This window comes from Vombatus ursinus, unplaced genomic scaffold (genome assembly GCF_900497805.2).
Source record: "Vombatus ursinus unplaced genomic scaffold, bare-nosed wombat genome assembly UNPS02014810.1, whole genome shotgun sequence".
NCBI classification, from domain to species: Eukaryota; Metazoa; Chordata; class Mammalia; order Diprotodontia; family Vombatidae; genus Vombatus; species Vombatus ursinus.
This window is the reverse complement of record NW_020954588.1, coordinates 1,786,934-1,802,864: the sequence shown is the minus strand read 5'-3', so window position 1 is coordinate 1,802,864 and position 15,931 is coordinate 1,786,934. Positions and strand designations below refer to the sequence as shown.

General features: G+C 36.4%; 1 pseudogene; it reads right to left on the bottom strand.

The window, feature by feature from the left end:
• Window positions 1-2,732: 2,732 nt before the first annotated feature.
• On the bottom strand, window positions 2,733-2,939 carry LOC114052957 (annotated as a pseudogene).
• Between the last annotated feature and the right edge of the window lie 12,992 nt (window positions 2,940-15,931).

The window sequence follows — 15,931 nt, the reverse complement described above, 5'->3', positions numbered from 1 at the left end:
AATGTATGGCTGTGAGAAATAGTCTAAAAGGAAAGCTGAGTGCAGGAGAATTGACATTTTTGAATTGTGGTGTTGGAGAAGACTTTCGAGAGTCCCTTGGATAGCAAGGAGAGCAAATGAGTCAAAACTTAAAAAAAATTCATTCTATTACCTGGAAGATCAAATACTGAAACTTAAATACTTTGGCCACAAAATGAGAAAATGTGACTGATTGGAAAAGACCTTAATGTTGGGAATGATTGAAGTCAAAAGGAAAAGAGGAGGGCAGAGCATAAGATAGCCAAGCTGGAAACAACAAACAGGAACTTGGACAGACTTCATGAGATAGTGGAGGATAGAAGGACCTAGCATGCCATCGTACATGGAATCACAAAGAATCAGACAAAACTGAATAACTAGACAACAACAAACTAAGAGCTAAAGTGACTTTCTTACAACTTTACAGGATCCAAACACAGGATTTCACATTTTCTAGCTTTACAAAAGCTATAGGCCTCAGAGACATTGGTAGTACTGTTGTTTTCTTTATGTTAATATTTCATAATACAATTTAGTAATTCATTTATGTTAATCTGAATCATAGACTCTAAAGCTTTTGTAAAGCACCTCAATAGTCTTCTAGTCCAGTCCATTGCTTCCTAGGGGGCAAAGTATTTTCCATTTCTATTTTATAGATGAGGAAACCAAGGCCCAGAGAACAAAATGCTTATTCATCTACCATACCTGTTTGTTGATTATGTTATAGTGTTGCTGTCCTAGAAGTGGCGAATTAGGTGGGAGAAGCAGTGGGTAAATGTGAGGGCAGCTCGATTTTTTGGATTCTGACTGGGTTTGGATTCTGACTCTTTTTCACAGTCTTTGTGATGATCAAATGAAATAATATTTGTAAAGCAGTTAGCACGGTAACTGACACATAGTAGGTGCTTAATAAATGCTTATTCCCTTCCCTCTTCTCCTTCTTCCCATGTAACTCTGAGGAAATTGCATTACTTCCTTAGACCTAAGTTTCTCAAATTTTATGAACGTATGGCATCAGATTCTACTCCTCTTAGACAAGATTGAGCCAATTTTAAACATGTCCTCCCTCAAAAAAATCGAGCTGCCCTCACATTTACCCACTGCTTCTCCCACCTAATTCGCCACTTCTAGGACAGCAACACTATAACATAATCAACAAACAGGTATGGTAGACGAATTAGCATTTTGTTCTCTGGGCCTTGGTTTCCTCATCTATAAAATAGAAATGGAAAATACTTTTCCCCCTAGGAAGCAATGGACTGGACTAGAAGACTATTGAGGTGCTTTACAAAAGCTTTAGAGTCTATGATTCAGATTTAACATAAATGAATTACTAAATTGTATTATGAAATATTAACATAAAGAAAACAACAGTACTACCAATGTCTCTGAGGCCTATAGCTTTTGTAAATCTAGAAAATGTGAAAATTTAGGGTTTTCTCATCTCTATTCATTTTTGTTATACAGCCTAATCTGAATAATCATTATGTGTCAGGAATTGAATTGCTCAGTGATTATACTCACTATGTTACTAAAGTTAATGCGCAGAACAGGATAATTCTGTTTCCTTATTTTAATAGATCTCTATTGTACTTTTAGTTTTATGGAATACATCTGGGAAAGTCAATTGAATACCTGCTTACCCACCAGGATTAGCACCCAATAAGAATAAAAGTGCCTTCCATTTCTATTACATTTAAATGAGTGATAGCGTGCTTTTCATTGATGTCAGCCTATTTCACAATAGTTTTCTTTTATAGATAAAATTTGGCTTGGGCAACTATGGAATTTTTAGTCATATTTTGGTAAATATTGCAAAAGTAAGACACACTGGAAATGTGCATTATCTGGGTGTTGAAACCCTGGACTTTATGGCATATTGATTAGCCTTGATAGGTATTTCAACATACTCTTCCAGTTCAATCAGTTTAACGCTTTAATTCATCAAAAAACACACATACTATTATCAATTAGTCAGCTAAGAAGCATGCGTTGACTGTGACCGAGTGGAAATACAAAGACAGAAGATCTTGTCCTCAGAGATCTTACATGCTCTCGGGGAGACAATATGTGCATATACAGCTATAAACGAAGTAGAGGAAGGATACAAGAGGATTTGGCTCGGGGAAAGTACTAACAACTAGGAGATCTCAGAAAAGGCTTTCTGTAGAAGGTGACACGAGCTGAATTTTGAAGGAATCTTGTGATTCTAAGAGGCACAGATGGAGAGGAATCTCTTTCTAGGCATGACAGATAGCCACTGCAAAGAAACAGATAGGAAACGTAATATTACATATTAAAACAACAACAACAATCAGGACAATTTAATGGAACTATAGAATGTATAAAGGAGAGTATTATGAAATAAATATCAAAAATGTAGGCTGGGGCAAGTCTATGAGGAACTTTTCATTACAAACAAGAGAGTTTGTATTTTTTTTCATCTGAATACTTTACACTGGCAAGAATACAGTGTACAAAACAGAAATCACTGAAAATTCAGAGGTAAGTGAGAAAATCCGACACAAGTTGAAATTTGGATGATTAACTTGGCACATTGTTACACACATACAGATTAAACTTTTGTGCGGGCTTTAGAATTCTCTCTCCTTTGAATACTCACAATTCCCATCACAGAACATCACATCACTTCACAGATCCACATATGAAGAGTGGATACAGAGATCCTTCCCAAGTAACTTAAGGTCATCTTGCTACAGGAATGAACAGACTCTCTGGTCCCGGAAAGGATTAGTGCTGGAACACACCCCACTCAGAAGGGGATCATTTTGGGCATTTTGCAGGCGAAACTGTTTCAGATCAGCAGCACAGTGAGAAACCTTCACACAGGGTAGCCTGATTTTGAGCTAGAGCTGCTGCACCACCTTCCTCATGGCAGTGACATTGGAACTGCTGGACATGGCACAAGGAACTGAGGTCCATGGTCAGTGGCTGGCGGTGGTGGTGGATGGTAGGTGGTCGGGCAGATGTCTGCTTGCTCCCTGGCTCAGTGGGTCTGCCCTGGAGTTTTAATTTTAAAGACAAATCAACAAGCATTTATGAAGGGCCTACTATGCTTCTAGAGGTCATTATTGTTTGTCTTTTGTTTTCAAAGATGATTAATGACATCAAGGGTGATATCTTGACTCATGGGTAAATTGCATTTAAATGAGGAAGAACTGCACAAAGCCGTCAGCCTCACTCTCTTTTCCAGAGTCATCGAAGTCCAGTGCCGAGACAAAAGTCAAGACTACTGGCGATGGCCTAGGGTGAAGTAGATAACCGTGGTGCCTTTGATGTCTGATCAAGTTCTGAACACTCCACACCTCCTGCTTCAGTTGCCTTCATGGCTGTTAGAACAAATTTTTCTGATCTGCCCATTCCACTGGCAGAAGTCTTTGCATGCTTGGGGTAGACACTCTCCTAACTCACCGATGGGTTTGTGGCCCATCAGTTACACTTAACGTGGTTTAGCCCATCTGGTGAGATGGTTTACTGAGGTGTGGTCACTGTGCTTGCTTCTTGGAGCCACAGGTGAGAGTTGAATGCCAGGTAGACACCAAAGGTGGATAAGCAGCCCTGAAAAGGGCTCAGCAAGCCCTCACATCAAAGATGCTGGTCCTCCTTAAATACCCTATACATCCTTCTAGAGGTTATAGGGAGCCAATAATGTTTATTGTTCCCAGAAATGACATGATCAGACCTGATCTTTATGAAAATTGCTGAGGTATTCTCGGCAAAAATACTGGAGTGGTTACCATTTTCTTCTCCAGATCATTTTACAGATGAGGAAACTGAGGCAAAGAGGGTTAAGTGACTTGCTCAGGGTCACAGATCTACTAAGTGTCTGAAGCCAGAGTTGAACTCATGAAGATGACTCTTCCTGATCTGAGGCCCTGCACTCTATCCACTGTGCCATCCAAACATAACTGCTTCTTACTGAATAAAATATATTTTTAAATTTAATAAATATAATTTCCTTGCCACATATTATTTCTTTATTACTATTTAATTAGTGGTATATTAAACCCATAATATGTAGTTGTTACATGAAAATGACAATAATGAATACATTATAACCATTTTTAAGGTATAAAACATAGCTTTTACAAGATATGGCTGCATAGCTATATGCCTGAAATGCCTCTAAAAATGACTAACTGGGTTAGAAGTTACTTCTTGGTCAGATTGTTAGGATCACTATCCTATGTTTCTCCTAAATCCTTTCTATATAAATCCTGAATGATTTATTTTAAAACATTTATTTGAAACTTGTATTATAACTAGCAAGCAGACCCGGGATACTTTTTTTTTAATATTGTTCTTGTTGCTAATGTCAGTTTTTAATGGCCAAGATCTCAAAATGACATAATGTAAGGATGGTAGAGAATGTTCTTAACTTTTATAACTCAAAAATATTTAAGTTCTGCACACGTTTCATCTCCCTCCCTGCCCCCTCCCCAAAAGTATGTTTCAGTGCAACAAATGGACTAAACTTATCCAATCTTTGGTATTTTTTCTTCCCATGTAAGTACTCTGCAAATAAATTTGTATTGATTAAGGTCTACAAAGAAAACGCATTTATTTAGATTGATTGTTGAAGCTCGTGGCAGTAATGGAATACTGTACCTCTTCTTTTAGCATGAGTCCATGAAAATCAATTATAGGACACCAAAAGTCATTATTTAGCTCTTGTAAATGAAGGCTCTTTACTTTTTAAAATACTGAGAAGCCTCAGTGATATTAGACAGTGATAATGAACCAAGCCAGTGAGCTTAGATGGAGGACCATCAAATTCGTAGTGTATATCCATGAGTCCAACTAATGCTAAGGTTTCTATGTGGCTGGGAATTGTACTGAATTAAAAAAAAAAAACAGAAGAAAGGGAATAACTGACAATCTTGCAAATGGGACAAATTTGGTTGAAAGTTGAAGGTAAGGTACCTTTGTGCTCAGAAGAGAAGCATCAGAAGTCAATGCACATTGCCATTGTTGTTTTTCCTAGGTGTCCAGCATGACACAGTTCGCTAAATTAGATAATACTTGGGGAATTCACTCAGGTCAGATACAGACCTGCCAGCACAGTGGTGGGGAGGTGAGCTCCAGGAGAGAAGCGTGGCGGCTACTGGAACATTTGAAACCATATTTATAAACAGGTGTTGGTGGTGGAATTCCTTCTCTTCCCAGAGTGCCAACCTAGAGTGAAGGGTATATGACTCATAGTCCTCTACCTGTCCCACCTGCACCACCCTCTCACTGAGGAGTGTAATCCCCCTTCCCTGATGGATTGGACAGAGCCGAATTCTTCCCAGGCAGTGTTTATTTCTTCACTATATAAGGCAGGGATAATGGTTTAGTGGATGATCTTTTCCCATGTCACAGCCTTCTCCTATACCTCCCTTTTCTCTAGAGATATAATGAGCTGCAGCTTGTCACAATAATTAGCTTGCTTTTTAGCCTCAAAGCAGTATATTATCCCTTCAGGTCCACACAGTTCTTCTTTTTTTTTATGGAGCTCATATCAGATTAAAAAAGATAATGGTATAATCAATTGCTAAGAGGAGCTTAATCATGTGTAAAAGGTAGGAAGGGATTGGGGGTGTGGAAGTGTTTGACTAGATGATCTGCAAAGTTTCTTATTCTGTGACTTACATCGGTTATTAATTAGAGCCCATTAGATTATAAACTCCATGTGGGTAAGGATTATTTCATTTTATTCTTTGGTCTTGCATCCCTAACACCTGTGACAATACTTGGTACATAGCTGGCTCTTAATTGTTAATTGATAAATTAATTTGTTAATGTTGTAACTATAGAAAATATTACAAGTGAATAGTCTTCTACATATTTAAGCAACTCCAAAATGGGTAGCAGAGTTATAAAATAGTAAATAACATCAGAGTGATCTAGCAGAGGCTTTTTCTCAGAAGTAGGTATGTATTGTGGTTCACTTTATTCAGTGTTTCTCTATTTTTTCCTTTGCCCTTTTATTCTTAGGACATGTATGTGTAGAACCTGGAAAGTCTATTAATGTTTATGAAAGAATAACATATAACTATATAGTGTTTTGTTGCATCCGGGAAAAATAAAAAAGTGAGGGGCAACTAAGTCTTCTCATGCTATTCTATATTACAATTTCAGGTAAAACACACTGTAGGACTCATCTTAATAAAATAGGACCTGAAGAGGAATGAAAACTCTATCATTGTCCCATATTCCCATATTGCTGTCCCGTTCCCTAACTCTGCTACACCTTGTGGCCAAACACACACACACACACACACACACACACACACACACCTTTATAATATATTTTACTATACCTTATTAGTTTTTCTTCCCTGTGATTTAGGCTTAGAAAATTATATTTTTATAGATGAACTCTCATTGATATTATATTTGCCAATACATTAGCAAAAGTATAGCAAAGCCATGATAAATTCTGAGATCCACATTGAGAAAGAAGGAACTAGGGCAATGTATAATGTGATCTTTCAAAGTCCCTTTCCATCTTGGTAAGCTATAATTATTGTGTCTAATTTTTATCCAGACTTTCCACAACACAATGCTGGCCCTCTGCTCACATACCCTCAGCTCCTAGTTACAGAAACCTGGAAGAAGTAACAGCTTGTTTTCCCATATACCACAGACTCCAATGGATTGCTACTGGGGCCTCTTTTGAACTTTCATCTTGCTTTTATGGGCATTTGTCCAGCTTTTTTCTTGCAAATAAGGTTTGAAATGTTTTCCTGGTAAATGTTCAGGAGCTAAATGATGCATGCCCAACTATGAAAACACTTTGAACTTAATAAGCCATAACTAAACTGATTATAGAGGAAAAGGAATCACTCAGACATATTTTATCTGACAGTGTTTTACATAATTGCACAGGTGAACTTTGGAACATAGTGCAAACATTCATTCACACTAAGTTCTACCCAGATGATCACACTACAGTATTAAGTGATATAACATTTGTAAAGAGCTTAACACAGTGCCTGACACATAGTAGGCATTTAATAAAAGCTTGTTTCATGATTTCTTTCCTAGTAATAGTAACAGTAATGTTGGGGTGCCTTGTGTCAACCCCGACATACTTACTGGTGAACAACCCCTATTAACCACTGTTATGAGTTCTTCTTTTTGATTTTGGAAGATGTGATTCTCATTGTCTAATATTATATGTGAGGGGTATATCTGTAGCCTTTTGAATATGTTATGTGATTATGACTGTATTAAGCCCTTATATTTTCTCTTTTATTGATCTCATCAGCTCCAGTGGATTCAAATATACTCTAGATATGTATTACTCCCTGATCTACAAATCTAACCTCTCTCTGCTCCATATCACTAACTGAAGATGGAATATTTTCTATGAGGAACAGCCAGTAGGCCAGTTGGGTATTTTTAACTTTTAACTAGATGTCACATAGGCACTTCTAATTAATATTCACAAAATAGAATCTGCTACACACTCCTCTCCACAAACTACCACCCTTTCTATCTTCTCTGGTTTTGTTACCATCCTTACATTCACCACTTTTGTGTGTTCTAAATCCTCCTTTACTCTTCAATCCCTCCTACCTGCTATAGACAATCAATTAGCAAATCTTTTTGGTTTTATCTTCACAACATCTCTTTCGTGTGCCCCCTTCTTTCTAATCACGCAGCTACCACATTTCTTCAGGCCCTAATTTCTTCTCCAGTACACAATTGCAGTAGCCTTCCATGAAGATAGAAATGATTGGTTAAGGGTTGTTGTTGTGGTGGTGGTGTTGATGGTGATGGTGGTTGTGAGAGAGTGAGGAGTTGAGGATATGACGTAGGTGGCATGCTCTGGTGACTGGAAACAATATGGAGCAGAGGTGGGGAACCTGGGGCCTTGAGGCCATGCCTTTTAGGTCCTCACATGCACTGAATCCAAACTTCACAGAACAATCCCCTTAGTAAAAGAATTTGTTCCATAAAACTTGGACTCAGTCAAAAGGCTGTACCCAAGGACCTAGAAAGCCACATGTGGCCTCAAGGCCACAGGTTCTCCACACTTGTTATAGAGGATGACTTCTATAATACTAGGTAAGTTAAGAAGAGTGGAGGTTTTGGAGAAAAAGTAATGAGTTCAGTTTTGGACGAGATATCCACTTGGAGAAGTCTAACAGACATCATATTTCCCCCAATGCACTCTGAATTTTCCAACTTAGGATCAAATGATTCAGGATTTGAATGACCACACATCAAACTCATATCAATTATGACCTATTGCCAAGCTCTCTCAGGCAGCAACAGAAGTGGCAAGGTAAATGCTAGTCAGCAATTTTAATGGAAACTCTGAACTTCAGAGAAAATCCAGGCCCTAAAGAGAAATTGCACATATGCTATCAATAGATGCAGTCCCTCTCTCTCTGGACTGGATTTGAAAAACCCACACATGACATTAAGTGCCACCAAACTGTTCTAAGAGTCATTTTCTGGCAGAAATAGAGATCTATGGTCACAACTAGACTTGCTCAATGACCTCAGAGCCCTTGTACGAATGAAGTTTGCTTTTACTGTTATAATTGCATCAGTTTGTGGAAGTGTTATTGCCTAATCTGGCTGTTATATTTAATGGCCCCAGCTGCAAGGAAATTTTTTTTTCAGCTAACACCCCCCCATCAACTTTTACCTACTATGATATTCTCAATTGAAATGCTAAGAGCTTCCAGTGTAAAAATGTCCCATGACCACATTTTCACATAGTATTTAAACTCAAACTGTATTAAAATCCAAAACCTTTTTCAGTTGAATTTAGCTGAATTTGGTTGATTATCTTGCTTTTAAAAACAATAAAAGGCAGTTTTATAGAAATTTTGAAAGACTAAGATAACAGGTGAAAGATATGAATTTAATATGGTGGCAGTTAAACATTCCAACATTTCCCCCAATAGATTATCTGGGGGATAACTAATGTCATAACTAAAGTTGATTATAGCAGGAAGTTCAACCAAGAGTCATGTGGTAAGATCACAGACAGTGTGTGACACAAATATTTTCAGTATTTGATCAAATCGTCAAATTTACCTCAAGAATTCCTCCTTTTTTTGATGCACTTGAGTAAGTATATAAAGACAATAAACAGTTTGCAATTCAGTTAAATCCTAACATTATATGGGACCCTGCCAGTATTTGAAAATAGCATAGTACTGCTATAGAAGTACTGTTGCTACCTAGGCATCGAAATCAATCTTTTTACCTTACTATATAATACCTTAATATTATAGATCAATCTCAAAAAGGGAAAATTTTTCATTCTCAAAGTTTTTTTTTTTAATTTATATTTATCAACAGATTTGATAAGACTAAATGACAAGGAAAGGAAGGGAGGGAGGAAGGAACGAAGGAAGGAGGAAGGAAAAAAGGAAGGAGAAAAATGGAAGAATGAAAGAAAATAGAGAAAGAAAAAGGAAGGAGAAAATAGAAAAAACAAATAGAGAAAGAAAGGAAGGAAGAAAGTAAGAATGAATGAATGAATAGAAAAAGAAAGGGAAAAGGATAGAAGGGAGGTGGGAAGAAGAAGAGAGGAAGTGAGAAAGAAAGAAACAAAGGGAGAAAGAAAGGTCATTTGAGACCTAATGGCTACGAACTGCTATCTACTGTTATTTCATTTCATTCATTCATTTACTTTTTGGTCAAGACCTGTAATTTGGTTAGAATGGGGAACTCCCAATATGGAAACTTAATCTATTGACATTAGTTGGCATTTTCTTTTTGAAATGTCTTCTCTTAGAGAGTTGCATGGGTGCGTATAAGTTAGGCAACTTACACTTACCAAGTATACACACTTTTGAACTTGGATCTTCCTTCCTCCAAGGCCAGCATGCTATCTTTTATGTACAATATATATAACAAAGTGATCATTTGAACATAATTTACTGGCGATGCCTCCAAGTATAATGTATGATGTAGACAACAAATACAATAAAACACTTTAGCCTCAGTTCAAATTATAAATTAAAAATAATGAAGACTGTAAAAATTAACACATTAAAACATCCTTGTTCCTAATAAAATACAATAATGTGTTTATGCATGAGCCCTAGGGTATCATTTTACCAGCATAGGTCATTCAGAGAAGAATTAAGATTTTCATTCTTTTCAATTTTGCATTTATTTAAGGGAGAAAAGATTTCATAAGGTTCTATAAAGGATTTAATAAAGTTTATATGTATACATTGACGTATGTGTTAACATCTTCATTTAATACACATTTAATACACACTCAACTATCTCTGATTGAGAACTATGTATTAGACACTTTGCAAAACAATTTATAAAGGCTGAATTGATTCCTAAATTTGTACCAAAACAAGTAAATCTGTTCACATTTTAACATGTTAAAAGATGATTTTGGGGGGCAGCTAGATGGTGCAGTAGATAAAGCTCCGGCCTTGGAGTCAGGAGGACCTGAGTTCAAATCCGGCCTCAGACACTTGACACTTACTGGCTGTGTGACCTTAGGCAAGTCACTTAACCATGATTGCCTCACCAAAAAAAAAAGATGATTTGCCTTTTCCCGAGGGTATCAAATATTTTAATTTTTTATTGACTCCTCAAATAATAACTTTGACAATGAGAATTAATCATATATGAATGTGATGCTTTTTAAAGAAGTAGTCATGGTTTTTAATCAACCAATACCTATTTAGAATCATAGAAGTAGAAGTGAAAGGGACTCTCCTCTTAGCTTAATTCATAATAAAAGGAAAAAAATGAAAGGAAAAAAACTGGGAATGCAGTACTAGGAAATGAGACAGTTGGCAGGGAGTCTATCTCCTAAAATAATGAAGCAATGCTGGAAAGTCAAGTATTGGATTTATTAGCATTTTATTTATTCAGGTCACTGCCTAGCAGAATAAAATATTTAAATTACTTTAAACAACATGGAACTCAGAAGTAAAAACTTCCTTTCACTTTCCACAATATTAGAGGCATTCATATTTTTTTAAATTTTTGTTTATTTTTTTCTGAATTTAAGAAATAAAATGAATATTTCCATAGTAGAATAGAAAAGAAATGATTGCACATAAATCTGTAACTCTCTTATATGCAATTTCCTACTCCTTTTAAATATATATTAAAGTTATCATGTAACTCTTTTTCTTTTTTCTCCCCCTCCCCCCCACTTTACATATTTGTGTGTAATGATAGCATTCATAGTTTTATTGACAATTTATTTTACTATCATTTTCCCCCCAGGAGTATTGGATGATCCCAAGTCATGGGACAAGAGAATCTTGAAAGAATTAAACTTCTGGGATACCCAATAGCAATGGAAACTACATGAAACCAGGTTAGTAGATTGCAAAAATTTATCAACAAAAATATAGAGTATAAAAGGATATATACTTAAACATATGTATTACCAGAAAGATATTTAGACTAGTCATATGAAAACAGTAAGAAAACTGAGGCCTAAAGCATAATAAAAAAAATCTGCATGCCCAGTGTCACATGACTATAAGTGAGAGACCAAAGAATTGTACCCAAATGTAGCAGAACCAAAACAGCTCAATAATTCTGGAGAACTCTTTTAATAACTTCTTCAAATCCCAAGAACATGTAATTAATTCATTGTTCCTTTAAGGGATGATAGAATGTCTGGATTTTTTTTGGCTAATGATTGAAGGGATTCTCCTGCTGAGTAACAGTGATGTCAGGGTTGGGGCAGCATCTTTTAAAAGAACAGACATTTTCCAGCTTAATTTCTGGTCTGTGACCATGAGGAAAACCATGTGCTTTCTGCTTTACCTGCCCATGCAAAGGGGTGAGAGATGGGCAGCATTTCTGCTCCCATTAGTCTTTTCCTTCTATTTTTCTTTTTTTTTTCTTTCCTTTCCTCTCCCTCATTATCACTGCCTGTGGGTTTCCTTCAAGTCGCAGACAAAAATCTCACCTTCTTCACAAAGCTTTTCCTACTCCTTGTATTAGTGCCTTCCTTCTGAGATTATCTCTAGTTATCTATAAATACCTTATTTGTATATAATTTGCATGTTGTATATGTCTGCATGTTGTCTCCCTCCATTAGACTGGGAGGTCTTTGAGATCAGACACTGTTTTCATCTTTCTTTATATCACCAAAACTTAGCAAAGTACCTAGCATATAGTAGGCACATAATAAATATTGACTTGACTCAGTAGATGACCTTGTGAGTTCAAAAGCCCTAGAGCAATGAGATTGAAGTGAGAGAGTCCGCCAGAATTGGAGAGATGATGTTCACTAGAGCAGTTGTTGGTGTCAGAGCAGATACAGGAAAGGCTAACAGTGGAAGCAATTCAATATACAGTCCTGGGGAGGCTTGGATTTGGAGTAGAATGATACAGTAGAACCCAAGTGAAATGTAAAATGCCTGATTAGGAGTTTCGTAAAATAGTTTTGTATTTTTGATGACATTTAAACATTAGCCTACTAGCAGACTGTATCAGTAGTTATAAATTGTTACTATATCGTCTTAATTTATGCTATGATTCTTTTATGTTTACATTCCTTTGTTTATAAGAATACATCATACATGCCAATTATAATGATTATCTTTTTTAAATCTCCCATTTTAGGGAACTCTTTAGACTTGTGAACCATAATCATATTCACTATAATTAAAGTTTTCTCTAAGGTATCCAGAATGGGGAACTTAATTAGCCATCGAATTTGAGAAAAGGGAACCTCCTCTCCACAGAGGCAGTCACCCAGGACTGAATACAATCCAGATTCCATGGCTGGGCACAGCACAGGGTGAGACAAATTCTCCAGTTCCTATGGGCTCAGTTGGCTAGCTCTTCAATGCTAGACATGTTTTTTTTCTATTATACTAATGCCTCCCTACAAGAAACTTAAAATGTATTTGGGAGGAGGGGCATAAGATGTGTTTGAAAACAAATATAATCCAAAGTATATTTTGAGAATATAATTCTCATACAGGAGGTATAAACAAATGAGCATGATGTAATGGAAAAGGAACTGAATTTGGAGTCAGAGAACCTGGATCCAAATCCCAGGGTGTGTGTGTGTGTGTGTGTGTGTGTGTGTGTGTGTGTGTGTGTGTGTGTGTGTGTGTGTGTGTGTGTTTTGTTTTTGTTTTATTTACTGGCTTTGCGACCTTGGGCAAATCACTTTAAACATTTTAGGCCTTAGTTTCCTCATTTATATGATGGAGGGTTTGCACTATATAATATTTGAGGTCCATTCTAGTTCCAAATTTGGGGTCCTATTATCCTAAAATGTTTGGATTCTACCATGGAGGGAGAGATCACTTCAGTATGAGGTGATCAGAGAAGGCCTTATGGAGGAGAGGGTATTTGAATTGGGCCTTTAGTGATGGGTTGGCATTCCAGAGGCAGGAGTTGGGGGTGAGGGAAGGCTCTCCAGGTGTGGGGAATGGACAAGTTGCTTTCTGCTAAGATGTCAGGAAAAGTGTGGATTGCCCAAAGACCAGTAGACAAATGTTTGAATAGCTACTGGGTTACTCTGACCTGCCATAAATCCAGAGGCAAAGTTAAATCTAGTCATTATGAATTATTCCTGTGTTGTGTCAATATTCAAATAACCTGGAGAGGTGGTTACCTCTTCTCAGAAAAGACTGAATTAGATGATATCTTTTAATACCATAAAGCTACTCATAAAAAGCCAAGAATAAATGTTTATGCACCTACCATTTCAATTTACTTTATTTAACTGAAGTAATAATGATGATATGTCTCATTTGTATAATGTTTTAAGGTTTACTCTTCATGTATCTTCTTATTTGCTTCTTTAAAATATCTTGAAAGTTCTTTGTTCACCGCTTTGAGTCATCTTCCTCTTTGTGTCTGTTATTACATGATATGGTGGCTGTGCTCATTTTACAATGACCTCATTTCTGTCTGTGCAATGCTTGGCAGCTCCCCACAAATGCCAGAGGTTCATTCAGTTGTGTGTCTCCATCTGAGTGTTGGGGTGAAGAGGTAGATCTCAGTGTGTCTCAAATCAGCCATGCCCCCCCGCTTCAAACTTGTTTTTTGTGATTATAGAGAGACGGAGCTAGAAAGTATGGCCTTGGCTGAGATGAAGGGGAAATAAATGTCTACCATACTTTAAAATTGTGTCAAATATTTACCATTAATTTCAAACAGTAATTAAAAAAAAAATCAAAGCCTTGAATAGTAGTAAGCCCGGAAATGGTTGAAAAGGGGTAGGGAGTAGGGGTATAAGGAGCATTGAAATTCCTGGGAACAGTTTGATTTTTTTCCAACCATGAGCTCATAATTGTTAAGCACAGTCTTAATCATGAATAGCTTAGGTCTCACTGGTAAAGTCTTCAGAGTAGGGACAGGTATCAGTGCCAAGTACATCAGTAGAAAATAGTCGTTAAGTCAACTACTCCTCAACCTTGCCTTATCACGTAGCCCCTATATACTTCCCTCATTTTGAACATAGACTTAAGTTCAGAATTATTTTAATTTTTTTTAATTCTCCATATTCTCCTTTTTTAGTTGATCTTTTAATCTCTACTTGCCAAACTCAATTCTTTGTTCTCAAGCTGCAATATCTCTTCCTAAAGCCCATGTGGAGCCTCTGGGGGCCCCTAGCAATCTTTGTTATGACTCTGACCGTACTTTGTTGGTTTATTTACTCAATACCTATCCAACCTCAGCAATTTTAAAAGGGACCTGCAAATTCATTTTTTATGAGTAGACCAAGGAATGTACTCTTTTATTTTGGTGTCTGAATTTTCAGGATATTTCAGATCCTTGTGGTGCACCCTTTAATTCTTAGTTATTTTATTAAGTCAGCCCTTGAAAGAACTGGGGAAGACATAGATTAACTGCCATATCTAAGTCTCAAAGGAGGAAATGGCTTCTCACTGATGGATGGCTCATAATCATGATTTATAGACTGGCATGCTGAAATATCTTTATTATGCTTTCCCAGAAGTTGTGTTGTGGACATTATATATGGTTGTTTTTTTTAAGAAGGTCTTAAAAACAGTTCCTTTCTGTTTATTTAGAATTTTCCTTTTAAAAGTGGAAGGGAAATTATCTAGGAAGGCAAAATTTTCTGGCCTATAGGGTTAGTTAATAACAGGGTCAGATGAGTTTGTGGTTTGTAACTCATTGCACAAGTAAAAATTACAAATGATTGTGAAGATCAACATGCCTAAAGTCTGTTTCATCAATCTTAATCATTTTTATCAAAAGCATTTTCAAATGTTCCCTAGCTACCATCCAGTGCAAAATTTTTATAGACCTCTAGTAATTCCCAGAAACTCTAACTTCCTTCTGTGTACAACATGATCTCATCTCCAAAGAACTCATCTATCCTTGACTGTATTCTATTCCTTAACATATAATAGACTTCAAAAATTTTGTGCCAAAGTCTTAGGAACTTGATGATTAAGGGATCATCACTCTAAATTATATGTTTTGTAATTTTATAACTTTTTTCAATTAACTTGAAAATATTTATTGAGAGTCTACTGTGACACTAGAGGATATACAAGAATAAAAACAAATACAAACAAAACAGACAAAAATAAACAACAACAGAAACCATTATCTCTAGCAGCCTTAGTTGGGGAAGTGAATTCTAAGGAAATATATTAATAAAATGCAACACAAGAAATGGAAAAAAGCAATATATTGTTAATTGCTACAAGAATGTTATGGTTAAAAAAAGGTAATGAAATTCAAAGAGAGAAATCTTGGTGACCAGGAATAGTCAAAAGAAGCTCTATAAATAAGTGATGCTTTAGTGGAATCTTGAAGGATGGATAGCATCTGCAATGCAAGAATTCTGGGAAATTGAAAGCTAAGAAAACCATGTGGATAGAAACTAGCAATGTATATTGGGGTACAATTAAATAGACCAATTTAACAGGAGTGAGATATTTGGAAAGGTGAG